The sequence below is a fragment of the Anomaloglossus baeobatrachus genome, unplaced genomic scaffold (assembly GCF_048569485.1).
Source record: "Anomaloglossus baeobatrachus isolate aAnoBae1 unplaced genomic scaffold, aAnoBae1.hap1 Scaffold_420, whole genome shotgun sequence".
NCBI classification, from domain to species: Eukaryota; Metazoa; Chordata; class Amphibia; order Anura; family Aromobatidae; genus Anomaloglossus; species Anomaloglossus baeobatrachus.
Window position 1 is genome coordinate 149217 of NW_027443535.1, and position 27324 is coordinate 176540.

General features: G+C 48.2%; 12 non-coding genes and 5 pseudogenes across 12 annotated transcripts; all 17 read left to right on the top strand.

Annotated features, from left to right (window-relative positions):
* Positions 1-1172: 1172 nt before the first annotated feature.
* Positions 1173-1363, top strand: LOC142278784 (U2 spliceosomal RNA). Its single transcript, XR_012741575.1, has one exon. It is a non-coding gene; the product is annotated as a U2 spliceosomal RNA (small nuclear RNA).
* A 1387-nt stretch (positions 1364-2750) lies between these two features.
* LOC142278887 (U2 spliceosomal RNA) lies at positions 2751-2856 on the top strand (annotated as a pseudogene).
* Positions 2857-5816: 2960 nt separating this feature from the next.
* On the top strand, positions 5817-6018 carry LOC142278866 (U2 spliceosomal RNA; annotated as a pseudogene).
* A 1387-nt stretch (positions 6019-7405) lies between these two features.
* On the top strand, positions 7406-7596 carry LOC142278785 (U2 spliceosomal RNA). The gene has a single exon (XR_012741576.1). It is a non-coding gene; the product is annotated as a U2 spliceosomal RNA (small nuclear RNA).
* Positions 7597-8983: 1387 nt separating this feature from the next.
* Positions 8984-9174, top strand: LOC142278786 (U2 spliceosomal RNA). Its single transcript, XR_012741577.1, has one exon. It is a non-coding gene; the product is annotated as a U2 spliceosomal RNA (small nuclear RNA).
* A 1387-nt stretch (positions 9175-10561) lies between these two features.
* LOC142278787 (U2 spliceosomal RNA) lies at positions 10562-10752 on the top strand. Its single transcript, XR_012741578.1, has one exon. It is a non-coding gene; the product is annotated as a U2 spliceosomal RNA (small nuclear RNA).
* Positions 10753-12139: 1387 nt separating this feature from the next.
* Positions 12140-12345, top strand: LOC142278889 (U2 spliceosomal RNA; annotated as a pseudogene).
* Positions 12346-12908: 563 nt separating this feature from the next.
* On the top strand, positions 12909-13106 carry LOC142278881 (U2 spliceosomal RNA). The gene has a single exon (XR_012741661.1). It is a non-coding gene; the product is annotated as a U2 spliceosomal RNA (small nuclear RNA).
* A 1387-nt stretch (positions 13107-14493) lies between these two features.
* Positions 14494-14635, top strand: LOC142278894 (U2 spliceosomal RNA; annotated as a pseudogene).
* Positions 14636-15332: 697 nt separating this feature from the next.
* LOC142278874 (U2 spliceosomal RNA) lies at positions 15333-15527 on the top strand. The gene has a single exon (XR_012741655.1). It is a non-coding gene; the product is annotated as a U2 spliceosomal RNA (small nuclear RNA).
* A 1387-nt stretch (positions 15528-16914) lies between these two features.
* Positions 16915-17105, top strand: LOC142278788 (U2 spliceosomal RNA). The gene has a single exon (XR_012741579.1). It is a non-coding gene; the product is annotated as a U2 spliceosomal RNA (small nuclear RNA).
* A 2189-nt stretch (positions 17106-19294) lies between these two features.
* LOC142278862 (U2 spliceosomal RNA) lies at positions 19295-19487 on the top strand. The gene has a single exon (XR_012741645.1). It is a non-coding gene; the product is annotated as a U2 spliceosomal RNA (small nuclear RNA).
* Positions 19488-20874: 1387 nt separating this feature from the next.
* Positions 20875-21065, top strand: LOC142278789 (U2 spliceosomal RNA). Its single transcript, XR_012741580.1, has one exon. It is a non-coding gene; the product is annotated as a U2 spliceosomal RNA (small nuclear RNA).
* Positions 21066-22452: 1387 nt separating this feature from the next.
* On the top strand, positions 22453-22643 carry LOC142278790 (U2 spliceosomal RNA). Its single transcript, XR_012741581.1, has one exon. It is a non-coding gene; the product is annotated as a U2 spliceosomal RNA (small nuclear RNA).
* A 1387-nt stretch (positions 22644-24030) lies between these two features.
* LOC142278895 (U2 spliceosomal RNA) lies at positions 24031-24172 on the top strand (annotated as a pseudogene).
* Positions 24173-24869: 697 nt separating this feature from the next.
* LOC142278875 (U2 spliceosomal RNA) lies at positions 24870-25064 on the top strand. The gene has a single exon (XR_012741656.1). It is a non-coding gene; the product is annotated as a U2 spliceosomal RNA (small nuclear RNA).
* A 1387-nt stretch (positions 25065-26451) lies between these two features.
* On the top strand, positions 26452-26642 carry LOC142278793 (U2 spliceosomal RNA). The gene has a single exon (XR_012741583.1). It is a non-coding gene; the product is annotated as a U2 spliceosomal RNA (small nuclear RNA).
* The last annotated feature ends 682 nt before the right edge of the window (positions 26643-27324 follow it).

A 27324-nucleotide genomic window follows, 5' to 3' on the forward strand; every position in this document is an offset into this window, starting at 1 on the left:
GTCCCCGTGCTGCAGTTCTCTGTCTTATCTAGATCATTTGCAATTGAATGGAATAGATCCCTTTTGGACAAAGTGGATTCACCTGCTGCTGCAGTGACCACAGGTGTGATAACATCTAGAATTGGCATCTGGTGCGATCTCTCCGCTTCCACTCCAAAGAAAGTTACCTGTTTATTCCTATCATGCATTGGTTTTTGGGGTTTTCTTTGAGTAATGATGATCTCTTTAGTAGTCTGTTGGCGCCCTCTCCTGGAGGAATAGTTTGCTTGCTCTTGGACATTCTAAAAGAGAGGTCATGATAGACATTGAGCTTCTGAGCTCAATTGGGGACAGTCATGGGTGATGAATGTTTGCAACCTACTGCGAAGCCTCATACCGCAATATAAGGAACGTCAAATACTAAGAAAGGGCGGCCTATGAAAGAATTACTACTTTCAATAAGTACACTTAAACGGCTAATTGGGAATAGAAAAACTGTAAAAAGCCCTCTGAGAAAGCCCCCCTCTAACCTTTGATAGTAAGCTTTTCTGTAGTCTGCCTGTTGATGTATTTTCCGTTTGAACTGTGCACAACATGAAGAGACGGAACACTGGCGGCTTGTCACAATGCCCCCCGATGACATCACAATAGCGCTGCTGCCTAGAAAACAAGCTGCGCAGAAGAAGTTGTTCTTTGGGTGGGAGGGTGGGCTAGTGGAAGGAGGGGGCAATCTCTTTTTTTCCCGGGTGGTAGGGGGATGACAGGAGAAGGGAAGCGGGTGGTGAGAAAGGTACAGAGGGCAGGGTTTGGGGGCTGGGAAGGAAAGGGAAAAGATTAGGGTTTGGGGATGATGAAAGGGCTTTCTACGGGTAAGGATGGCAAAGGGTGGCAGTGACGGAAAGTCAGGCAACCTGTCCTGTCCGTCTTTTTGTATCGTGAATTGGAAAGACTGCAAGGGGGAGGGGAGTTGCTTGCGCCCTAAAGGAGGAGTTATTCAGATTCATTGCAGTGGGCGGCGGCTGCAAAACGCACCATTCTTCTTGTTTTGGCTCTGCAAAGCAGCCTTTTCAAGGGTTGGCTTGGGTGACAAAATGTCTTGTGTAGGCGTGGGTTTGTCTCCCTCTCGCTCTCTCTCCCTAAGATGTGTCCGGCATAGGCCAGGGTGCCACTCGAGGCCCAAACCAATTCTGGTTATCGCTTCTCGGCCTTTTGGCTAAGATCAAGTGTAGTATCTGTTCTTATCAGTTTAATATCTGATACGTCCCCTATCTGGGGACCATATATTAAATGGATTTTTAGAACAGGGAGATGGAAAAAGAGCTTGCTCTGTCCACTCCACGCATTGACCTGGTATTGCAGTACCTCCAGGAACGGTGCACCCCTTCTTAACCCAGTTTCCAAAAGCAGAACTCAATTCACCTGATTCATATTAGCCCGATTTAATGAATTGGAAGAAAGCATACGTCTTCATATGCACCTCAATTTGGCCCATTCACTTTTCACACTTCCTCCTTTTGTTTTTTATCTTTCACACTTTTGACTTTCTTTATTCATCCAAATAGCAAACTCATCACCACTCAACCTGACCAACTCGGCTATGTCCCCGTGCTGCAGTTCTCTGTCTTATCTAGATCATTTGCAATTGAATGGAATAGATCCCTTTTGGACAAAGTGGATTCACCTGCTGCTGCAGTGACCACAGGTGTGATAACATCTAGAATTGGCATCTGGTGCGATCTCTCCGCTTCCACTCCAAAGAAAGTTACCTGTTTATTCCTATCATGCATTGGTTTTTGGGGTTTTCTTTGAGTAATGATGATCTCTTTAGTAGTCTGTTGGCGCCCTCTCCTGGAGGAATAGTTTGCTTGCTCTTGGACATTCTAAAAGAGAGGTCATGATAGACATTGAGCTTCTGAGCTCAATTGGGGACAGTCATGGGTGATGAATGTTTGCAACCTACTGCGAAGCCTCATACCGCAATATAAGGAACGTCAAATACTAAGAAAGGGCGGCCTATGAAAGAATTACTACTTTCAATAAGTACACTTAAACGGCTAATTGGGAATAGAAAAACTGTAAAAAGCCCTCTGAGAAAGCCCCCCTCTAACCTTTGATAGTAAGCTTTTCTGTAGTCTGCCTGTTGATGTATTTTCCGTTTGAACTGTGCACAACATGAAGAGACGGAACACTGGCGGCTTGTCACAATGCCCCCCGATGACATCACAATAGCGCTGCTGCCTAGAAAACAAGCTGCGCAGAAGAAGTTGTTCTTTGGGTGGGAGGGTGGGCTAGTGGAAGGAGGGGGCAATCTCTTTTTTTCCCGGGTGGTAGGGGGATGACAGGAGAAGGGAAGCGGGTGGTGAGAAAGGTACAGAGGGCAGGGTTTGGGGGCTGGGAAGGAAAGGGAAAAGATTAGGGTTTGGGGATGATGAAAGGGCTTTCTACGGGTAAGGATGGCAAAGGGTGGCAGTGACGGAAAGTCAGGCAACCTGTCCTGTCCGTCTTTTTGTATCGTGAATTGGAAAGACTGCAAGGGGGAGGGGAGTTGCTTGCGCCCTAAAGGAGGAGTTATTCAGATTCATTGCAGTGGGCGGCGGCTGCAAAACGCACCATTCTTCTTGTTTTGGCTCTGCAAAGCAGCCTTTTCAAGGGTTGGCTTGGGTGACAAAATGTCTTGTGTAGGCGTGGGTTTGTCTCCCTCTCGCTCTCTCTCCCTAAGATGTGTCCGGCATAGGCCAGGGTGCCACTCGAGGCCCAAACCAATTCTGGTTATCGCTTCTCGGCCTTTTGGCTAAGATCAAGTGTAGTATCTGTTCTTATCAGTGGGCACTCGATGGTCCCCTGCTTCTTCTCTGACCACAGAGCCATTCACTTTCAAGGTGTGCTGGGCCATGGCTTCCCCATTGGCCCGGGCTCCTGGAAGCTGAACTGCTCTCTGCTGGAAAAGGGTGAGATTCTGGAGGAGCTTAGAGCTGCCTACTCCACGTGGCGGGCCTACAAGGCGGGCTTCCAGTCTGTTTCTGACTGGTGGGAATACGTTAAACTCGAGTTCCGTTTCTTCTTTCAGGCAAAGAGTCAACAACAGGCGTGTCTGAAGAGGAGGGACTTCAGGAGACTCCAGCGTGAGCTGCGTTCCCTGCAGGACCTTCTTCGATGCGGCTGGGACGTGAGAGAGGAGCTGGAGGAGACTAAGAGGAGCCTGAAAAGGCACTTCGAGGAGGAGTCCGAGCGAATTGTCTTCCGTTCCAAAGTGGAGAACCTGGAGAAGGGTGAGAAATGTAACTCGTTCTTTTTCAGGAAACTCCACGCCGGTCACACGCCCATGGATGAACTACGAGACGAGAGTGGAAACATGCGACGCGGGAAAGAGAACGTGATGAAGGTCGTCAGCGACTTCTACAGCGAACTCTACGCCCGCAAGACTACTGACCCCGAGGCCGCCGATAAGTTCCTGTCAGGTATCACTAACCATCTTGACCCTGCAGACGCGGCGGCCATGGATGTTCCTCTGACGGTGGACGAGCTGCTCTCGGCCGCCAAATCCTTTAGTTCTGGCAGGACACCGGGCAGTGACGGCCTCCCAGCAGAGCTCTATGTAGCGCTGGGAGACCTAATCTGTCCGGACCTGTTAGGGCTGTATGAGGAGATGGTGGTGGAGGGCAGAATGCCTCCATCTCTGAGGGAAGGAATGGTCACGATCCTGTACAAGCGTAAAGGAGAGAGGTGCGACCTGAAGAATTGGCGTCCCATCACCCTTCTGAACGTCGACTACAAGATCCTGGCCAAGACGATGGCAACGAGATTGAAGACTGTTATCGGACGGATCATCCACCCGGATCAGACCTGCGGCATCCCCGGACGTCGCATCGCAGACAGCCTGGCTCTCATGCGGGACACGGTCGAGTACATCAAAGCCCGCCGGGTGCACGCAGCCCTGATCTCGTTGGATCAGGAAAAGGCCTTCGACCGTGTTTCCCATGAGTTCCTGGGCAAAGCTCTGCACAGGTTAGGTTTGGGTAACATGTTTTGCTTGTATGTCCAACTAATGTATTTTGATATTCACAGCTCGGTGTTGGTGAACGGCTGGAAGACTGACCCCTTCCCGGTCCTCTCAGGGGTCAGACAAGGCTGTCCTCTGTCACCTCTTCTTTTTGTTTGTGTTATAGAACTCTTTGCAGAGGCTATCCGGCGGAATGGAGAGATCAGAGGGATCACCGCACCAGGACCAGAACGCTTCGAGGTCAAGTGCTCGCTCTACATGGATGACGTGACCGTCTTCTGCGCGGACCGGCGCTCAGTTGACACCCTCGTCCAGACCTGTGAGACCTTCGGACGGGCTTCGGGAGCCAAAGTCAACTGCGGGAAGTCGGAAGCCATGCTCTTCGGGGACTGGCAGCCGGCCTCTTCCGCCCCCTTCCCTTTCAGCATCCAGCCGGATTTCATCAAGGTTCTTGGAGTCTGGTTCGGGAAGGAAGGAGCAGCCCTCAAGTCCTGGGAGGAACGCTTGACCAAGATCACCCAACGGATCGGTCTGTGGAGCCTCAGACGCCTCACCTGTGAGGGCAAAGCACTGGTCCTGCGTAACGAGGTACTGCCCGTGCTGCAGTACACGGCCCAGGCCTGGCCCCCCCTTGCCACCGTGTGCAGGGCCATTACCAGGACGGTGTTTCGTTTTGTCTGGGGATCCAAGATGGACAGAGTAAAGCGGAGCATCATGTACAAGGATCCTCGCAAGGGTGGGAAGGGCGTACCCGATATCCCCACCCTCCTGCGATCCTCCTTCGTATGTGACTGCGTTCGCCGAACTCTGCGAGTCAAGAGAGGTTCCGCGGGTGGGTCCATGTCTCGCTTCTTCCTGCTCCCCCTTTGGAGACGGTTAGGCTGGGACAAGTGGGACAGCTCCTTCCCCTACAACTGGACGGCGCCATGGTTCTACGGAGACGTGGTTCGGTTTGTGAGGGAACACCAACTGGAGGGACTCAAGCCTGATTTGTGGAAGCCAAAGACTATCCACAAACTCATCAGAGCCAAGGACGAAATGGAGAACATTCCAGGACTTTATCACGACACACTGGAGACTGTTTGGACAAACGTGTCATCGGCTGGATTGACCAACGGGCACAAGGACTTGTCATGGATGGCGATACAGGGCGGACTGCCCGTCCGGTCATTCATGCACGCCCGGAACCTGTGCAAAACCCGGTACTGCCCAAGGTGCCCCTTCGTGGAGGAAACATCGCTGCACGCCTTTTGGGACTGCCGTTTCGCACAGCGCCTGTTGGTTGCCCTGGAGGATGACCTGAGGAACTCCGTCCCCAGAGGGAGCCTATCGTACCATTCCGTACTTTATGGACTCTTCCCTGGGACTCACACCGTTGGAGCCATCCAGGAGGCTTGGCGCCTTATGAACTGCTTTAAGGACGCTATTTGGGTCGCCAGGAACCGGCTCATCTTGAAGAGGGAGAGGATGTCTATCCAGGATTGCCGCAGGCTGATCCACAGCCTGCTCAGAGACTATTCCATCATGGACAGTCCGGACGACAGCGCCGAGGAGGAGGTTTAGACCTCTTCCATGCCCCCTCCCTCCTTTTCCCGTTATGTGCGTCTTTCAATAAAGCTTCGGGCCTGTGATTTCCCCACCCTATCCCCCTTTTCCCCTACCCCCATCCCCCAATCGCCGTTTCGTCGTTATTTATTGTCTAACTTTTTCTTTCAGCTTGAGTGTTATGGATAAGCATAGGAGTGTGATGTATAGTTTAGTGCGTCGTACTCTATGGCTATGTAAGAAGGATTGTATAGTTCTGTGTGTACGGGGCTGCGGCACTGTACACGGTTTGTTACCTTTTTGTGAGTAGTGCATGATAATAAAGATGCTGTTAAATCAAATCTGTTCTTATCAGTTTAATATCTGATACGTCCCCTATCTGGGGACCATATATTAAATGGATTTTTAGAACAGGGAGATGGAAAAAGAGCTTGCTCTGTCCACTCCACGCATTGACCTGGTATTGCAGTACCTCCAGGAACGGTGCACCCCTTCTTAACCCAGTTTCCAAAAGCAGAACTCAATTCACCTGATTCATATTAGCCCGATTTAATGAATTGGAAGAAAGCATACGTCTTCATATGCACCTCAATTTGGCCCATTCACTTTTCACACTTCCTCCTTTTGTTTTTTATCTTTCACACTTTTGACTTTCTTTATTCATCCAAATAGCAAACTCATCACCACTCAACCTGACCAACTCGGCTATGTCCCCGTGCTGCAGTTCTCTGTCTTATCTAGATCATTTGCAATTGAATGGAATAGATCCCTTTTGGACAAAGTGGATTCACCTGCTGCTGCAGTGACCACAGGTGTGATAACATCTAGAATTGGCATCTGGTGCGATCTCTCCGCTTCCACTCCAAAGAAAGTTACCTGTTTATTCCTATCATGCATTGGTTTTTGGGGTTTTCTTTGAGTAATGATGATCTCTTTAGTAGTCTGTTGGCGCCCTCTCCTGGAGGAATAGTTTGCTTGCTCTTGGACATTCTAAAAGAGAGGTCATGATAGACATTGAGCTTCTGAGCTCAATTGGGGACAGTCATGGGTGATGAATGTTTGCAACCTACTGCGAAGCCTCATACCGCAATATAAGGAACGTCAAATACTAAGAAAGGGCGGCCTATGAAAGAATTACTACTTTCAATAAGTACACTTAAACGGCTAATTGGGAATAGAAAAACTGTAAAAAGCCCTCTGAGAAAGCCCCCCTCTAACCTTTGATAGTAAGCTTTTCTGTAGTCTGCCTGTTGATGTATTTTCCGTTTGAACTGTGCACAACATGAAGAGACGGAACACTGGCGGCTTGTCACAATGCCCCCCGATGACATCACAATAGCGCTGCTGCCTAGAAAACAAGCTGCGCAGAAGAAGTTGTTCTTTGGGTGGGAGGGTGGGCTAGTGGAAGGAGGGGGCAATCTCTTTTTTTCCCGGGTGGTAGGGGGATGACAGGAGAAGGGAAGCGGGTGGTGAGAAAGGTACAGAGGGCAGGGTTTGGGGGCTGGGAAGGAAAGGGAAAAGATTAGGGTTTGGGGATGATGAAAGGGCTTTCTACGGGTAAGGATGGCAAAGGGTGGCAGTGACGGAAAGTCAGGCAACCTGTCCTGTCCGTCTTTTTGTATCGTGAATTGGAAAGACTGCAAGGGGGAGGGGAGTTGCTTGCGCCCTAAAGGAGGAGTTATTCAGATTCATTGCAGTGGGCGGCGGCTGCAAAACGCACCATTCTTCTTGTTTTGGCTCTGCAAAGCAGCCTTTTCAAGGGTTGGCTTGGGTGACAAAATGTCTTGTGTAGGCGTGGGTTTGTCTCCCTCTCGCTCTCTCTCCCTAAGATGTGTCCGGCATAGGCCAGGGTGCCACTCGAGGCCCAAACCAATTCTGGTTATCGCTTCTCGGCCTTTTGGCTAAGATCAAGTGTAGTATCTGTTCTTATCAGTTTAATATCTGATACGTCCCCTATCTGGGGACCATATATTAAATGGATTTTTAGAACAGGGAGATGGAAAAAGAGCTTGCTCTGTCCACTCCACGCATTGACCTGGTATTGCAGTACCTCCAGGAACGGTGCACCCCTTCTTAACCCAGTTTCCAAAAGCAGAACTCAATTCACCTGATTCATATTAGCCCGATTTAATGAATTGGAAGAAAGCATACGTCTTCATATGCACCTCAATTTGGCCCATTCACTTTTCACACTTCCTCCTTTTGTTTTTTATCTTTCACACTTTTGACTTTCTTTATTCATCCAAATAGCAAACTCATCACCACTCAACCTGACCAACTCGGCTATGTCCCCGTGCTGCAGTTCTCTGTCTTATCTAGATCATTTGCAATTGAATGGAATAGATCCCTTTTGGACAAAGTGGATTCACCTGCTGCTGCAGTGACCACAGGTGTGATAACATCTAGAATTGGCATCTGGTGCGATCTCTCCGCTTCCACTCCAAAGAAAGTTACCTGTTTATTCCTATCATGCATTGGTTTTTGGGGTTTTCTTTGAGTAATGATGATCTCTTTAGTAGTCTGTTGGCGCCCTCTCCTGGAGGAATAGTTTGCTTGCTCTTGGACATTCTAAAAGAGAGGTCATGATAGACATTGAGCTTCTGAGCTCAATTGGGGACAGTCATGGGTGATGAATGTTTGCAACCTACTGCGAAGCCTCATACCGCAATATAAGGAACGTCAAATACTAAGAAAGGGCGGCCTATGAAAGAATTACTACTTTCAATAAGTACACTTAAACGGCTAATTGGGAATAGAAAAACTGTAAAAAGCCCTCTGAGAAAGCCCCCCTCTAACCTTTGATAGTAAGCTTTTCTGTAGTCTGCCTGTTGATGTATTTTCCGTTTGAACTGTGCACAACATGAAGAGACGGAACACTGGCGGCTTGTCACAATGCCCCCCGATGACATCACAATAGCGCTGCTGCCTAGAAAACAAGCTGCGCAGAAGAAGTTGTTCTTTGGGTGGGAGGGTGGGCTAGTGGAAGGAGGGGGCAATCTCTTTTTTTCCCGGGTGGTAGGGGGATGACAGGAGAAGGGAAGCGGGTGGTGAGAAAGGTACAGAGGGCAGGGTTTGGGGGCTGGGAAGGAAAGGGAAAAGATTAGGGTTTGGGGATGATGAAAGGGCTTTCTACGGGTAAGGATGGCAAAGGGTGGCAGTGACGGAAAGTCAGGCAACCTGTCCTGTCCGTCTTTTTGTATCGTGAATTGGAAAGACTGCAAGGGGGAGGGGAGTTGCTTGCGCCCTAAAGGAGGAGTTATTCAGATTCATTGCAGTGGGCGGCGGCTGCAAAACGCACCATTCTTCTTGTTTTGGCTCTGCAAAGCAGCCTTTTCAAGGGTTGGCTTGGGTGACAAAATGTCTTGTGTAGGCGTGGGTTTGTCTCCCTCTCGCTCTCTCTCCCTAAGATGTGTCCGGCATAGGCCAGGGTGCCACTCGAGGCCCAAACCAATTCTGGTTATCGCTTCTCGGCCTTTTGGCTAAGATCAAGTGTAGTATCTGTTCTTATCAGTTTAATATCTGATACGTCCCCTATCTGGGGACCATATATTAAATGGATTTTTAGAACAGGGAGATGGAAAAAGAGCTTGCTCTGTCCACTCCACGCATTGACCTGGTATTGCAGTACCTCCAGGAACGGTGCACCCCTTCTTAACCCAGTTTCCAAAAGCAGAACTCAATTCACCTGATTCATATTAGCCCGATTTAATGAATTGGAAGAAAGCATACGTCTTCATATGCACCTCAATTTGGCCCATTCACTTTTCACACTTCCTCCTTTTGTTTTTTATCTTTCACACTTTTGACTTTCTTTATTCATCCAAATAGCAAACTCATCACCACTCAACCTGACCAACTCGGCTATGTCCCCGTGCTGCAGTTCTCTGTCTTATCTAGATCATTTGCAATTGAATGGAATAGATCCCTTTTGGACAAAGTGGATTCACCTGCTGCTGCAGTGACCACAGGTGTGATAACATCTAGAATTGGCATCTGGTGCGATCTCTCCGCTTCCACTCCAAAGAAAGTTACCTGTTTATTCCTATCATGCATTGGTTTTTGGGGTTTTCTTTGAGTAATGATGATCTCTTTAGTAGTCTGTTGGCGCCCTCTCCTGGAGGAATAGTTTGCTTGCTCTTGGACATTCTAAAAGAGAGGTCATGATAGACATTGAGCTTCTGAGCTCAATTGGGGACAGTCATGGGTGATGAATGTTTGCAACCTACTGCGAAGCCTCATACCGCAATATAAGGAACGTCAAATACTAAGAAAGGGCGGCCTATGAAAGAATTACTACTTTCAATAAGTACACTTAAACGGCTAATTGGGAATAGAAAAACTGTAAAAAGCCCTCTGAGAAAGCCCCCCTCTAACCTTTGATAGTAAGCTTTTCTGTAGTCTGCCTGTTGATGTATTTTCCGTTTGAACTGTGCACAACATGAAGAGACGGAACACTGGCGGCTTGTCACAATGCCCCCCGATGACATCACAATAGCGCTGCTGCCTAGAAAACAAGCTGCGCAGAAGAAGTTGTTCTTTGGGTGGGAGGGTGGGCTAGTGGAAGGAGGGGGCAATCTCTTTTTTTCCCGGGTGGTAGGGGGATGACAGGAGAAGGGAAGCGGGTGGTGAGAAAGGTACAGAGGGCAGGGTTTGGGGGCTGGGAAGGAAAGGGAAAAGATTAGGGTTTGGGGATGATGAAAGGGCTTTCTACGGGTAAGGATGGCAAAGGGTGGCAGTGACGGAAAGTCAGGCAACCTGTCCTGTCCGTCTTTTTGTATCGTGAATTGGAAAGACTGCAAGGGGGAGGGGAGTTGCTTGCGCCCTAAAGGAGGAGTTATTCAGATTCATTGCAGTGGGCGGCGGCTGCAAAACGCACCATTCTTCTTGTTTTGGCTCTGCAAAGCAGCCTTTTCAAGGGTTGGCTTGGGTGACAAAATGTCTTGTGTAGGCGTGGGTTTGTCTCCCTCTCGCTCTCTCTCCCTAAGATGTGTCCGGCATAGGCCAGGGTGCCACTCGAGGCCCAAACCAATTCTGGTTATCGCTTCTCGGCCTTTTGGCTAAGATCAAGTGTAGTATCTGTTCTTATCAGTTTAATATCTGATACGTCCCCTATCTGGGGACCATATATTAAATGGATTTTTAGAACAGGGAGATGGAAAAAGAGCTTGCTCTGTCCACTCCACGCATTGACCTGGTATTGCAGTACCTCCAGGAACGGTGCACCCCTTCTTAACCCAGTTTCCAAAAGCAGAACTCAATTCACCTGATTCATATTAGCCCGATTTAATGAATTGGAAGAAAGCATACGTCTTCATATGCACCTCAATTTGGCCCATTCACTTTTCACACTTCCTCCTTTTGTTTTTTATCTTTCACACTTTTGACTTTCTTTATTCATCCAAATAGCAAACTCATCACCACTCAACCTGACCAACTCGGCTATGTCCCCGTGCTGCAGTTCTCTGTCTTATCTAGATCATTTGCAATTGAATGGAATAGATCCCTTTTGGACAAAGTGGATTCACCTGCTGCTGCAGTGACCACAGGTGTGATAACATCTAGAATTGGCATCTGGTGCGATCTCTCCGCTTCCACTCCAAAGAAAGTTACCTGTTTATTCCTATCATGCATTGGTTTTTGGGGTTTTCTTTGAGTAATGATGATCTCTTTAGTAGTCTGTTGGCGCCCTCTCCTGGAGGAATAGTTTGCTTGCTCTTGGACATTCTAAAAGAGAGGTCATGATAGACATTGAGCTTCTGAGCTCAATTGGGGACAGTCATGGGTGATGAATGTTTGCAACCTACTGCGAAGCCTCATACCGCAATATAAGGAACGTCAAATACTAAGAAAGGGCGGCCTATGAAAGAATTACTACTTTCAATAAGTACACTTAAACGGCTAATTGGGAATAGAAAAACTGTAAAAAGCCCTCTGAGAAAGCCCCCCTCTAACCTTTGATAGTAAGCTTTTCTGTAGTCTGCCTGTTGATGTATTTTCCGTTTGAACTGTGCACAACATGAAGAGACGGAACACTGGCGGCTTGTCACAATGCCCCCCGATGACATCACAATAGCGCTGCTGCCTAGAAAACAAGCTGCGCAGAAGAAGTTGTTCTTTGGGTGGGAGGGTGGGCTAGTGGAAGGAGGGGGCAATCTCTTTTTTTCCCGGGTGGTAGGGGGATGACAGGAGAAGGGAAGCGGGTGGTGAGAAAGGTACAGAGGGCAGGGTTTGGGGGCTGGGAAGGAAAGGGAAAAGATTAGGGTTTGGGGATGATGAAAGGGCTTTCTACGGGTAAGGATGGCAAAGGGTGGCAGTGACGGAAAGTCAGGCAACCTGTCCTGTCCGTCTTTTTGTATCGTGAATTGGAAAGACTGCAAGGGGGAGGGGAGTTGCTTGCGCCCTAAAGGAGGAGTTATTCAGATTCATTGCAGTGGGCGGCGGCTGCAAAACGCACCATTCTTCTTGTTTTGGCTCTGCAAAGCAGCCTTTTCAAGGGTTGGCTTGGGTGACAAAATGTCTTGTGTAGGCGTGGGTTTGTCTCCCTCTCGCTCTCTCTCCCTAAGATGTGTCCGGCATAGGCCAGGGTGCCACTCGAGGCCCAAACCAATTCTGGTTATCGCTTCTCGGCCTTTTGGCTAAGATCAAGTGTAGTATCTGTGAGGCTCGGCAGATGCAATGCACACTGGAAGGTTGCGCTTGCTAGTACTCTTGATGTATAGTATATTCATCTAGAGGAAAACATGGCCCTACCAGGATCGAGGCTATTATACTGAGTAAGTGTGGGGGCTATGGTGCAATGTGCCCCAGGACTGACGACCCTGGAGTGAGTCTGAGCTTGCTGGCTTGGGACCCCGGCGAGCCTTGGGCTCTGTAGCACACCGTACCTTGCCCTTTCATACTTTCTGAGCATATTGCTCTATCCCGGCCTTCTGGCTAGGAAGGGAAATTTTTATAATCATGGTCGGAGGTCCGTTCAGCTTTGGGCTGAGAAACCAACACCCGGTTGGAGGTCCGGGTCAGCTTCGGCTGAGAAACCAACACCCGGTTGGAGGTCTGGGTCAGCTTCGGCTGAGAAACCAACACCCGGTTGGAGGTCCGGTTAGCCTTGGGCTGAGAAACCAACACCGGTTGACGGTCCGGGCAGTTTCGGCTGCGAAACCAACAACTAGTAGCTCTCTACTCCACTTGGGTAAGATGCCTGGGTGGACGCTGGGAGCAACGACAAGGCTCAACCAGGCTTCGGCTTGGGGGAGCACCGAAGATCCCTGACCCTTGCTGTGGCCTTCTGGCTCGGAGGGACGGGGTTGATTTTTGGGGACCCTCTCCTCACGGAGGGGTCCACACGAATCCTAGCCTTTGCACTGTTTTTGGTGTGACTTCGGTCATGCATTTTTTGCGGTGCTTTGGAAAGCTTCATTAAATCAAAAAATCTGTTCTTATCAGTTTAATATCTGATACGTCCCCTATCTGGGGACCATATATTAAATGGATTTTTAGAACAGGGAGATGGAAAAAGAGCTTGCTCTGTCCACTCCACGCATTGACCTGGTATTGCAGTACCTCCAGGAACGGTGCACCCCTTCTTAACCCAGTTTCCAAAAGCAGAACTCAATTCACCTGATTCATATTAGCCCGATTTAATGAATTGGAAGAAAGCATACGTCTTCATATGCACCTCAATTTGGCCCATTCACTTTTCACACTTCCTCCTTTTGTTTTTTATCTTTCACACTTTTGACTTTCTTTATTCATCCAAATAGCAAACTCATCACCACTCAACCTGACCAACTCGGCTATGTCCCCGTGCTGCAGTTCTCTGTCTTATCTAGATCATTTGCAATTGAATGGAATAGATCCCTTTTGGACAAAGTGGATTCACCTGCTGCTGCAGTGACCACAGGTGTGATAACATCTAGAATTGGCATCTGGTGCGATCTCTCCGCTTCCACTCCAAAGAAAGTTACCTGTTTATTCCTATCATGCATTGGTTTTTGGGGTTTTCTTTGAGTAATGATGATCTCTTTAGTAGTCTGTTGGCGCCCTCTCCTGGAGGAATAGTTTGCTTGCTCTTGGACATTCTAAAAGAGAGGTCATGATAGACATTGAGCTTCTGAGCTCAATTGGGGACAGTCATGGGTGATGAATGTTTGCAACCTACTGCGAAGCCTCATACCGCAATATAAGGAACGTCAAATACTAAGAAAGGGCGGCCTATGAAAGAATTACTACTTTCAATAAGTACACTTAAACGGCTAATTGGGAATAGAAAAACTGTAAAAAGCCCTCTGAGAAAGCCCCCCTCTAACCTTTGATAGTAAGCTTTTCTGTAGTCTGCCTGTTGATGTATTTTCCGTTTGAACTGTGCACAACATGAAGAGACGGAACACTGGCGGCTTGTCACAATGCCCCCCGATGACATCACAATAGCGCTGCTGCCTAGAAAACAAGCTGCGCAGAAGAAGTTGTTCTTTGGGTGGGAGGGTGGGCTAGTGGAAGGAGGGGGCAATCTCTTTTTTTCCCGGGTGGTAGGGGGATGACAGGAGAAGGGAAGCGGGTGGTGAGAAAGGTACAGAGGGCAGGGTTTGGGGGCTGGGAAGGAAAGGGAAAAGATTAGGGTTTGGGGATGATGAAAGGGCTTTCTACGGGTAAGGATGGCAAAGGGTGGCAGTGACGGAAAGTCAGGCAACCTGTCCTGTCCGTCTTTTTGTATCGTGAATTGGAAAGACTGCAAGGGGGAGGGGAGTTGCTTGCGCCCTAAAGGAGGAGTTATTCAGATTCATTGCAGTGGGCGGCGGCTGCAAAACGCACCATTCTTCTTGTTTTGGCTCTGCAAAGCAGCCTTTTCAAGGGTTGGCTTGGGTGACAAAATGTCTTGTGTAGGCGTGGGTTTGTCTCCCTCTCGCTCTCTCTCCCTAAGATGTGTCCGGCATAGGCCAGGGTGCCACTCGAGGCCCAAACCAATTCTGGTTATCGCTTCTCGGCCTTTTGGCTAAGATCAAGTGTAGTATCGTTCGAAAAGGTGGTTTAAGGCTCCGGCCACCTTAGTACAATGATGCAATGCACACTGGAAGGTTGCGCTTGTTAGTACTTTGGGAGGATAGTATATCCATCTAGAGGAAACCATGGCCCTACCAGGATCGAGGCTATTAGACTGAGTAAGTGTGGGGGTTATGGTGCAATGTGCCCCAGGAATGGACACCCTGGAGGGAGTCTGAACTTGCTAGGTTGGGACCCTGGTAAGCCTCAGACTCTGTCGCACGCCGCGCCTTGCCTATTCATACTTTCCAAGCATATTGCCCTATCCCGGCCTTCTGGCTAAGAAGGGAAATTTTTATAATCCCGGTCGGAGGTCCGGTCAGCTTTGGGCTGAGAAACCAACACCCGGTTGGAGGTCCGGGTCAGCTTTGGCTGAGAAACCAACACCCGGTTGGAGGTCCGGTTAGCCTTGGGCTGAGAAACCAACACCCGGTTGGAGGTCCGGTCAGCCTTGGGCTGAGAAATCAACACCCGGTTGGAGGTCCGGTCAGCCTTGGGCTGAGAAACCAACACCGGTTGACGGTCCGGGCAGTCTCGGCTGCGAAACCAACGACTAGTAGCTCCCTACTCCACTTGGGTAAGATGCCTCGGTGGACGCTGGGAGCAACAACAAGGCTCAACCAGGCTTCGGCTTGGGGGAGCACCGAAGATCCCTGACCCTCGCTGTGGCCTTCTGGCTCGGAGGGACGGGGTTGATTTTTGGGGATCCTCTTCTCACGGAGGGGTCCACACGAATCCTAGCCTTTGCACTGTTTTTGGTGTGACTTCGGTCATGCATTTTTGCGGTGCTTTGGAAAGCTTCATTAAATCAAAATCTGTTCTTATCAGTTTAATATCTGATACGTCCCCTATCTGGGGACCATATATTAAATGGATTTTTAGAACAGGGAGATGGAAAAAGAGCTTGCTCTGTCCACTCCACGCATTGACCTGGTATTGCAGTACCTCCAGGAACGGTGCACCCCTTCTTAACCCAGTTTCCAAAAGCAGAACTCAATTCACCTGATTCATATTAGCCCGATTTAATGAATTGGAAGAAAGCATACGTCTTCATATGCACCTCAATTTGGCCCATTCACTTTTCACACTTCCTCCTTTTGTTTTTTATCTTTCACACTTTTGACTTTCTTTATTCATCCAAATAGCAAACTCATCACCACTCAACCTGACCAACTCGGCTATGTCCCCGTGCTGCAGTTCTCTGTCTTATCTAGATCATTTGCAATTGAATGGAATAGATCCCTTTTGGACAAAGTGGATTCACCTGCTGCTGCAGTGACCACAGGTGTGATAACATCTAGAATTGGCATCTGGTGCGATCTCTCCGCTTCCACTCCAAAGAAAGTTACCTGTTTATTCCTATCATGCATTGGTTTTTGGGGTTTTCTTTGAGTAATGATGATCTCTTTAGTAGTCTGTTGGCGCCCTCTCCTGGAGGAATAGTTTGCTTGCTCTTGGACATTCTAAAAGAGAGGTCATGATAGACATTGAGCTTCTGAGCTCAATTGGGGACAGTCATGGGTGATGAATGTTTGCAACCTACTGCGAAGCCTCATACCGCAATATAAGGAACGTCAAATACTAAGAAAGGGCGGCCTATGAAAGAATTACTACTTTCAATAAGTACACTTAAACGGCTAATTGGGAATAGAAAAACTGTAAAAAGCCCTCTGAGAAAGCCCCCCTCTAACCTTTGATAGTAAGCTTTTCTGTAGTCTGCCTGTTGATGTATTTTCCGTTTGAACTGTGCACAACATGAAGAGACGGAACACTGGCGGCTTGTCACAATGCCCCCCGATGACATCACAATAGCGCTGCTGCCTAGAAAACAAGCTGCGCAGAAGAAGTTGTTCTTTGGGTGGGAGGGTGGGCTAGTGGAAGGAGGGGGCAATCTCTTTTTTTCCCGGGTGGTAGGGGGATGACAGGAGAAGGGAAGCGGGTGGTGAGAAAGGTACAGAGGGCAGGGTTTGGGGGCTGGGAAGGAAAGGGAAAAGATTAGGGTTTGGGGATGATGAAAGGGCTTTCTACGGGTAAGGATGGCAAAGGGTGGCAGTGACGGAAAGTCAGGCAACCTGTCCTGTCCGTCTTTTTGTATCGTGAATTGGAAAGACTGCAAGGGGGAGGGGAGTTGCTTGCGCCCTAAAGGAGGAGTTATTCAGATTCATTGCAGTGGGCGGCGGCTGCAAAACGCACCATTCTTCTTGTTTTGGCTCTGCAAAGCAGCCTTTTCAAGGGTTGGCTTGGGTGACAAAATGTCTTGTGTAGGCGTGGGTTTGTCTCCCTCTCGCTCTCTCTCCCTAAGATGTGTCCGGCATAGGCCAGGGTGCCACTCGAGGCCCAAACCAATTCTGGTTATCGCTTCTCGGCCTTTTGGCTAAGATCAAGTGTAGTATCTGTTCTTATCAGTTTAATATCTGATACGTCCCCTATCTGGGGACCATATATTAAATGGATTTTTAGAACAGGGAGATGGAAAAAGAGCTTGCTCTGTCCACTCCACGCATTGACCTGGTATTGCAGTACCTCCAGGAACGGTGCACCCCTTCTTAACCCAGTTTCCAAAAGCAGAACTCAATTCACCTGATTCATATTAGCCCGATTTAATGAATTGGAAGAAAGCATACGTCTTCATATGCACCTCAATTTGGCCCATTCACTTTTCACACTTCCTCCTTTTGTTTTTTATCTTTCACACTTTTGACTTTCTTTATTCATCCAAATAGCAAACTCATCACCACTCAACCTGACCAACTCGGCTATGTCCCCGTGCTGCAGTTCTCTGTCTTATCTAGATCATTTGCAATTGAATGGAATAGATCCCTTTTGGACAAAGTGGATTCACCTGCTGCTGCAGTGACCACAGGTGTGATAACATCTAGAATTGGCATCTGGTGCGATCTCTCCGCTTCCACTCCAAAGAAAGTTACCTGTTTATTCCTATCATGCATTGGTTTTTGGGGTTTTCTTTGAGTAATGATGATCTCTTTAGTAGTCTGTTGGCGCCCTCTCCTGGAGGAATAGTTTGCTTGCTCTTGGACATTCTAAAAGAGAGGTCATGATAGACATTGAGCTTCTGAGCTCAATTGGGGACAGTCATGGGTGATGAATGTTTGCAACCTACTGCGAAGCCTCATACCGCAATATAAGGAACGTCAAATACTAAGAAAGGGCGGCCTATGAAAGAATTACTACTTTCAATAAGTACACTTAAACGGCTAATTGGGAATAGAAAAACTGTAAAAAGCCCTCTGAGAAAGCCCCCCTCTAACCTTTGATAGTAAGCTTTTCTGTAGTCTGCCTGTTGATGTATTTTCCGTTTGAACTGTGCACAACATGAAGAGACGGAACACTGGCGGCTTGTCACAATGCCCCCCGATGACATCACAATAGCGCTGCTGCCTAGAAAACAAGCTGCGCAGAAGAAGTTGTTCTTTGGGTGGGAGGGTGGGCTAGTGGAAGGAGGGGGCAATCTCTTTTTTTCCCGGGTGGTAGGGGGATGACAGGAGAAGGGAAGCGGGTGGTGAGAAAGGTACAGAGGGCAGGGTTTGGGGGCTGGGAAGGAAAGGGAAAAGATTAGGGTTTGGGGATGATGAAAGGGCTTTCTACGGGTAAGGATGGCAAAGGGTGGCAGTGACGGAAAGTCAGGCAACCTGTCCTGTCCGTCTTTTTGTATCGTGAATTGGAAAGACTGCAAGGGGGAGGGGAGTTGCTTGCGCCCTAAAGGAGGAGTTATTCAGATTCATTGCAGTGGGCGGCGGCTGCAAAACGCACCATTCTTCTTGTTTTGGCTCTGCAAAGCAGCCTTTTCAAGGGTTGGCTTGGGTGACAAAATGTCTTGTGTAGGCGTGGGTTTGTCTCCCTCTCGCTCTCTCTCCCTAAGATGTGTCCGGCATAGGCCAGGGTGCCACTCGAGGCCCAAACCAATTCTGGTTATCGCTTCTCGGCCTTTTGGCTAAGATCAAGTGTAGTGTTGTTCGAAGAGGTGGTTTAAGCTCCAGGCCACCTTAGTACAATGATACAATGCACACTGGAAGGTTGCGCTTGCTAGTACTCTGGGTGGATAGTATATTCATCTAGAGGAAAACATGTCCCTACCAGGATCGAGGCTATTAGACTGAGTAAGGGTGGGGGGCTATGGTACAACGTGCTCCAGGACTGACGACCCTGGAGTGAGTCTGAGCTTGCTGGCTTGGGACCCCGGCAAGCCTTGGGCTCTGTAGCACACCGTACCTTGCCTTTTCATACTTTTTGAGCATATTACCCTATCCCGGCCTTCTGGCTAGGAAGGGAAATTTTTATAATCCCGGTCGGAGGTCTGGTCAGCTTTGGGCTGAGAAACTAACACCCGGTTGGAGGTCTGGGTCAGCTTCGGCTGAGAAACCAACACCCGGTTGGAGGTCTGGGTCAGCTTCGGCTGAGAAACCAACACCCGGTTGGAGGTCCGGTTAGCCTTGGGCTGAGAAACCAACACCGGTTGACGGTCCGGGCAGTTTCGGCTGCGAAACCAACAACTAGTAGCTCTCTACTACACTTGGGTAAGATGCCTGGGTGGACGCTGGGAGCAACGACAAGGCTCAACCAGGCTTCGGCTTGGGGGAGCACCGAAGATCCCTGACCCTTGCTGTGGCCTTCTGGCTCGGAGGGACGGGGTTGATTTTTGGGGACCCTCTCCTCACGGTGGGGTCCACACGAATCCTAGCCTTTGCACTGTTTTTGGTGTGACTTCGGTCATGCATTTTTTGTGGTGCTTTGGAAAGCTTCATTAAATCAAAAATCTGTTCTTATCAGTTTAATATCTGATACGTCCCCTATCTGGGGACCATATATTAAATGGATTTTTAGAACAGGGAGATGGAAAAAGAGCTTGCTCTGTCCACTCCACGCATTGACCTGGTATTGCAGTACCTCCAGGAACGGTGCACCCCTTCTTAACCCAGTTTCCAAAAGCAGAACTCAATTCACCTGATTCATATTAGCCCGATTTAATGAATTGGAAGAAAGCATACGTCTTCATATGCACCTCAATTTGGCCCATTCACTTTTCACACTTCCTCCTTTTGTTTTTTATCTTTCACACTTTTGACTTTCTTTATTCATCCAAATAGCAAACTCATCACCACTCAACCTGACCAACTCGGCTATGTCCCCGTGCTGCAGTTCTCTGTCTTATCTAGATCATTTGCAATTGAATGGAATAGATCCCTTTTGGACAAAGTGGATTCACCTGCTGCTGCAGTGACCACAGGTGTGATAACATCTAGAATTGGCATCTGGTGCGATCTCTCCGCTTCCACTCCAAAGAAAGTTACCTGTTTATTCCTATCATGCATTGGTTTTTGGGGTTTTCTTTGAGTAATGATGATCTCTTTAGTAGTCTGTTGGCGCCCTCTCCTGGAGGAATAGTTTGCTTGCTCTTGGACATTCTAAAAGAGAGGTCATGATAGACATTGAGCTTCTGAGCTCAATTGGGGACAGTCATGGGTGATGAATGTTTGCAACCTACTGCGAAGCCTCATACCGCAATATAAGGAACGTCAAATACTAAGAAAGGGCGGCCTATGAAAGAATTACTACTTTCAATAAGTACACTTAAACGGCTAATTGGGAATAGAAAAACTGTAAAAAGCCCTCTGAGAAAGCCCCCCTCTAACCTTTGATAGTAAGCTTTTCTGTAGTCTGCCTGTTGATGTATTTTCCGTTTGAACTGTGCACAACATGAAGAGACGGAACACTGGCGGCTTGTCACAATGCCCCCCGATGACATCACAATAGCGCTGCTGCCTAGAAAACAAGCTGCGCAGAAGAAGTTGTTCTTTGGGTGGGAGGGTGGGCTAGTGGAAGGAGGGGGCAATCTCTTTTTTTCCCGGGTGGTAGGGGGATGACAGGAGAAGGGAAGCGGGTGGTGAGAAAGGTACAGAGGGCAGGGTTTGGGGGCTGGGAAGGAAAGGGAAAAGATTAGGGTTTGGGGATGATGAAAGGGCTTTCTACGGGTAAGGATGGCAAAGGGTGGCAGTGACGGAAAGTCAGGCAACCTGTCCTGTCCGTCTTTTTGTATCGTGAATTGGAAAGACTGCAAGGGGGAGGGGAGTTGCTTGCGCCCTAAAGGAGGAGTTATTCAGATTCATTGCAGTGGGCGGCGGCTGCAAAACGCACCATTCTTCTTGTTTTGGCTCTGCAAAGCAGCCTTTTCAAGGGTTGGCTTGGGTGACAAAATGTCTTGTGTAGGCGTGGGTTTGTCTCCCTCTCGCTCTCTCTCCCTAAGATGTGTCCGGCATAGGCCAGGGTGCCACTCGAGGCCCAAACCAATTCTGGTTATCGCTTCTCGGCCTTTTGGCTAAGATCAAGTGTAGTATCTGTTCTTATCAGTTTAATATCTGATACGTCCCCTATCTGGGGACCATATATTAAATGGATTTTTAGAACAGGGAGATGGAAAAAGAGCTTGCTCTGTCCACTCCACGCATTGACCTGGTATTGCAGTACCTCCAGGAACGGTGCACCCCTTCTTAACCCAGTTTCCAAAAGCAGAACTCAATTCACCTGATTCATATTAGCCCGATTTAATGAATTGGAAGAAAGCATACGTCTTCATATGCACCTCAATTTGGCCCATTCACTTTTCACACTTCCTCCTTTTGTTTTTTATCTTTCACACTTTTGACTTTCTTTATTCATCCAAATAGCAAACTCATCACCACTCAACCTGACCAACTCGGCTATGTCCCCGTGCTGCAGTTCTCTGTCTTATCTAGATCATTTGCAATTGAATGGAATAGATCCCTTTTGGACAAAGTGGATTCACCTGCTGCTGCAGTGACCACAGGTGTGATAACATCTAGAATTGGCATCTGGTGCGATCTCTCCGCTTCCACTCCAAAGAAAGTTACCTGTTTATTCCTATCATGCATTGGTTTTTGGGGTTTTCTTTGAGTAATGATGATCTCTTTAGTAGTCTGTTGGCGCCCTCTCCTGGAGGAATAGTTTGCTTGCTCTTGGACATTCTAAAAGAGAGGTCATGATAGACATTGAGCTTCTGAGCTCAATTGGGGACAGTCATGGGTGATGAATGTTTGCAACCTACTGCGAAGCCTCATACCGCAATATAAGGAACGTCAAATACTAAGAAAGGGCGGCCTATGAAAGAATTACTACTTTCAATAAGTACACTTAAACGGCTAATTGGGAATAGAAAAACTGTAAAAAGCCCTCTGAGAAAGCCCCCCTCTAACCTTTGATAGTAAGCTTTTCTGTAGTCTGCCTGTTGATGTATTTTCCGTTTGAACTGTGCACAACATGAAGAGACGGAACACTGGCGGCTTGTCACAATGCCCCCCGATGACATCACAATAGCGCTGCTGCCTAGAAAACAAGCTGCGCAGAAGAAGTTGTTCTTTGGGTGGGAGGGTGGGCTAGTGGAAGGAGGGGGCAATCTCTTTTTTTCCCGGGTGGTAGGGGGATGACAGGAGAAGGGAAGCGGGTGGTGAGAAAGGTACAGAGGGCAGGGTTTGGGGGCTGGGAAGGAAAGGGAAAAGATTAGGGTTTGGGGATGATGAAAGGGCTTTCTACGGGTAAGGATGGCAAAGGGTGGCAGTGACGGAAAGTCAGGCAACCTGTCCTGTCCGTCTTTTTGTATCGTGAATTGGAAAGACTGCAAGGGGGAGGGGAGTTGCTTGCGCCCTAAAGGAGGAGTTATTCAGATTCATTGCAGTGGGCGGCGGCTGCAAAACGCACCATTCTTCTTGTTTTGGCTCTGCAAAGCAGCCTTTTCAAGGGTTGGCTTGGGTGACAAAATGTCTTGTGTAGGCGTGGGTTTGTCTCCCTCTCGCTCTCTCTCCCTAAGATGTGTCCGGCATAGGCCAGGGTGCCACTCGAGGCCCAAACCAATTCTGGTTATCGCTTCTCGGCCTTTTGGCTAAGATCAAGTGTAGTATCTGTTCTTATCAGTTTAATATCTGATACGTCCCCTATCTGGGGACCATATATTAAATGGATTTTTAGAACAGGGAGATGGAAAAAGAGCTTGCTCTGTCCACTCCACGCATTGACCTGGTATTGCAGTACCTCCAGGAACGGTGCACCCCTTCTTAACCCAGTTTCCAAAAGCAGAACTCAATTCACCTGATTCATATTAGCCCGATTTAATGAATTGGAAGAAAGCATACGTCTTCATATGCACCTCAATTTGGCCCATTCACTTTTCACACTTCCTCCTTTTGTTTTTTATCTTTCACACTTTTGACTTTCTTTATTCATCCAAATAGCAAACTCATCACCACTCAACCTGACCAACTCGGCTATGTCCCCGTGCTGCAGTTCTCTGTCTTATCTAGATCATTTGCAATTGAATGGAATAGATCCCTTTTGGACAAAGTGGATTCACCTGCTGCTGCAGTGACCACAGGTGTGATAACATCTAGAATTGGCATCTGGTGCGATCTCTCCGCTTCCACTCCAAAGAAAGTTACCTGTTTATTCCTATCATGCATTGGTTTTTGGGGTTTTCTTTGAGTAATGATGATCTCTTTAGTAGTCTGTTGGCGCCCTCTCCTGGAGGAATAGTTTGCTTGCTCTTGGACATTCTAAAAGAGAGGTCATGATAGACATTGAGCTTCTGAGCTCAATTGGGGACAGTCATGGGTGATGAATGTTTGCAACCTACTGCGAAGCCTCATACCGCAATATAAGGAACGTCAAATACTAAGAAAGGGCGGCCTATGAAAGAATTACTACTTTCAATAAGTACACTTAAACGGCTAATTGGGAATAGAAAAACTGTAAAAAGCCCTCTGAGAAAGCCCCCCTCTAACCTTTGATAGTAAGCTTTTCTGTAGTCTGCCTGTTGATGTATTTTCCGTTTGAACTGTGCACAACATGAAGAGACGGAACACTGGCGGCTTGTCACAATGCCCCCCGATGACATCACAATAGCGCTGCTGCCTAGAAAACAAGCTGCGCAGACGAAGTTGTTCTTTGGGTGGGAGGGTGGGCTAGTGGAAGGAGGGGGCAATCTCTTTTTTTCCCGGGTGGTAGGGGGATGACAGGAGAAGGGAAGCGGGTGGTGAGAAAGGTACAGAGGGCAGGGTTTGGGGGCTGGGAAGGAAAGGGAAAAGATTAGGGTTTGGGGATGATGAAAGGGCTTTCTACGGGTAAGGATGGCAAAGGGTGGCAGTGACGGAAAGTCAGGCAACCTGTCCTGTCCGTCTTTTTGTATCGTGAATTGGAAAGACTGCAAGGGGGAGGGGAGTTGCTTGCGCCCTAAAGGAGGAGTTATTCAGATTCATTGCAGTGGGCGGCGGCTGCAAAACGCACCATTCTTCTTGTTTTGGCTCTGCAAAGCAGCCTTTTCAAGGGTTGGCTTGGGTGACAAAATGTCTTGTGTAGGCGTGGGTTTGTCACCCTCTCGCTCTCTCTCCCTAAGATGTGTCCGGCATAGGCCAGGGTGCCACTCGAGGCCCAAACCAATTCTGGTTATCGCTTCTCGGCCTTTTGGCTAAGATCAAGTGTAGTATCGTTCGAAAAGGTGGTTTAAGGCTCCGGCCACCTTAGTACAATGATGCAATGCACACTGGAAGGTTGCGCTTGTTAGTACTTTGGGAGGATAGTATATCCATCTAGAGGAAACCATGGCCCTACCAGGATCGAGGCTATTAGACTGAGTAAGTGTGGGGGTTATGGTGCAATGTGCCCCAGGAATGGACACCCTGGAGGGAGTCTGAACTTGCTAGGTTGGGACCCTGGTAAGCCTCAGACTCTGTCGCACGCCGCGCCTTGCCTATTCATACTTTCCAAGCATATTGCCCTATCCCGGCCTTCTGGCTAAGAAGGGAAATTTTTATAATCCCGGTCGGAGGTCCGGTCAGCTTTGGGCTGAGAAACCAACACCCGGTTGGAGGTCCGGGTCAGCTTTGGCTGAGAAACCAACACCCGGTTGGAGGTCCGGTTAGCCTTGGGCTGAGAAACCAACACCCGGTTGGAGGTCCGGTCAGCCTTGGGCTGAGAAACCAACACCCGGTTGGAGGTCCGGTCAGCCTTGGGCTGAGAAACCAACACCGGTTGACGGTCCGGGCAGTCTCGGCTGCGAAACCAACGACTAGTAGCTCCCTACTCCACTTGGGTAAGATGCCTCGGTGGACGCTGGGAGCAACAACAAGGCTCAACCAGGCTTCGGCTTGGGGGAGCACCGAAGATCCCTGACCCTCGCTGTGGCCTTCTGGCTCGGAGGGACGGGGTTGATTTTTGGGGATCCTCTTCTCACGGAGGGGTCCACACGAATCCTAGCCTTTGCACTGTTTTTGGTGTGACTTCGGTCATGCATTTTTGCGGTGCTTTGGAAAGCTTCATTAAATCAAAATCTGTTCTTATCAGTTTAATATCTGATACGTCCCCTATCTGGGGACCATATATTAAATGGATTTTTAGAACAGGGAGATGGAAAAAGAGCTTGCTCTGTCCACTCCACGCATTGACCTGGTATTGCAGTACCTCCAGGAACGGTGCACCCCTTCTTAACCCAGTTTCCAAAAGCAGAACTCAATTCACCTGATTCATATTAGCCCGATTTAATGAATTGGAAGAAAGCATACGTCTTCATATGCACCTCAATTTGGCCCATTCACTTTTCACACTTCCTCCTTTTGTTTTTTATCTTTCACACTTTTGACTTTCTTTATTCATCCAAATAGCAAACTCATCACCACTCAACCTGACCAACTCGGCTATGTCCCCGTGCTGCAGTTCTCTGTCTTATCTAGATCATTTGCAATTGAATGGAATAGATCCCTTTTGGACAAAGTGGATTCACCTGCTGCTGCAGTGACCACAGGTGTGATAACATCTAGAATTGGCATCTGGTGCGATCTCTCCGCTTCCACTCCAAAGAAAGTTACCTGTTTATTCCTATCATGCATTGGTTTTTGGGGTTTTCTTTGAGTAATGATGATCTCTTTAGTAGTCTGTTGGCGCCCTCTCCTGGAGGAATAGTTTGCTTGCTCTTGGACATTCTAAAAGAGAGGTCATGATAGACATTGAGCTTCTGAGCTCAATTGGGGACAGTCATGGGTGATGAATGTTTGCAACCTACTGCGAAGCCTCATACCGCAATATAAGGAACGTCAAATACTAAGAAAGGGCGGCCTATGAAAGAATTACTACTTTCAATAAGTACACTTAAACGGCTAATTGGGAATAGAAAAACTGTAAAAAGCCCTCTGAGAAAGCCCCCCTCTAACCTTTGATAGTAAGCTTTTCTGTAGTCTGCCTGTTGATGTATTTTCCGTTTGAACTGTGCACAACATGAAGAGACGGAACACTGGCGGCTTGTCACAATGCCCCCCGATGACATCACAATAGCGCTGCTGCCTAGAAAACAAGCTGCGCAGAAGAAGTTGTTCTTTGGGTGGGAGGGTGGGCTAGTGGAAGGAGGGGGCAATCTCTTTTTTTCCCGGGTGGTAGGGGGATGACAGGAGAAGGGAAGCGGGTGGTGAGAAAGGTACAGAGGGCAGGGTTTGGGGGCTGGGAAGGAAAGGGAAAAGATTAGGGTTTGGGGATGATGAAAGGGCTTTCTACGGGTAAGGATGGCAAAGGGTGGCAGTGACGGAAAGTCAGGCAACCTGTCCTGTCCGTCTTTTTGTATCGTGAATTGGAAAGACTGCAAGGGGGAGGGGAGTTGCTTGCGCCCTAAAGGAGGAGTTATTCAGATTCATTGCAGTGGGCGGCGGCTGCAAAACGCACCATTCTTCTTGTTTTGGCTCTGCAAAGCAGCCTTTTCAAGGGTTGGCTTGGGTGACAAAATGTCTTGTGTAGGCGTGGGTTTGTCTCCCTCTCGCTCTCTCTCCCTAAGATGTGTCCGGCATAGGCCAGGGTGCCACTCGAGGCCCAAACCAATTCTGGTTATCGCTTCTCGGCCTTTTGGCTAAGATCAAGTGTAGTATCTGTTCTTATCAGTTTAATATCTGATACGTCCCCTATCTGGGGACCATATATTAAATGGATTTTTAGAACAGGGAGATGGAAAAAGAGCTTGCTCTGTCCACTCCACGCATTGACCTGGTATTGCAGTACCTCCAGGAACGGTGCACCCCTTCTTAACCCAGTTTCCAAAAGCAGAACTCAATTCACCTGATTCATATTAGCCCGATTTAATGAATTGGAAGAAAGCATACGTCTTCATATGCACCTCAATTTGGCCCATTCACTTTTCACACTTCCTCCTTTTGTTTTTTATCTTTCACACTTTTGACTTTCTTTATTCATCCAAATAGCAAACTCATCACCACTCAACCTGACCAACTCGGCTATGTCCCCGTGCTGCAGTTCTCTGTCTTATCTAGATCATTTGCAATTGAATGGAATAGATCCCTTTTGGACAAAGTGGATTCACCTGCTGCTGCAGTGACCACAGGTGTGATAACATCTAGAATTGGCATCTGGTGCGATCTCTCCGCTTCCACTCCAAAGAAAGTTACCTGTTTATTCCTATCATGCATTGGTTTTTGGGGTTTTCTTTGAGTAATGATGATCTCTTTAGTAGTCTGTTGGCGCCCTCTCCTGGAGGAATAGTTTGCTTGCTCTTGGACATTCTAAAAGAGAGGTCATGATAGACATTGAGCTTCTGAGCTCAATTGGGGACAGTCATGGGTGATGAATGTTTGCAACCTACTGCGAAGCCTCATACCGCAATATAAGGAACGTCAAATACTAAGAAAGGGCGGCCTATGAAAGAATTACTACTTTCAATAAGTACACTTAAACGGCTAATTGGGAAT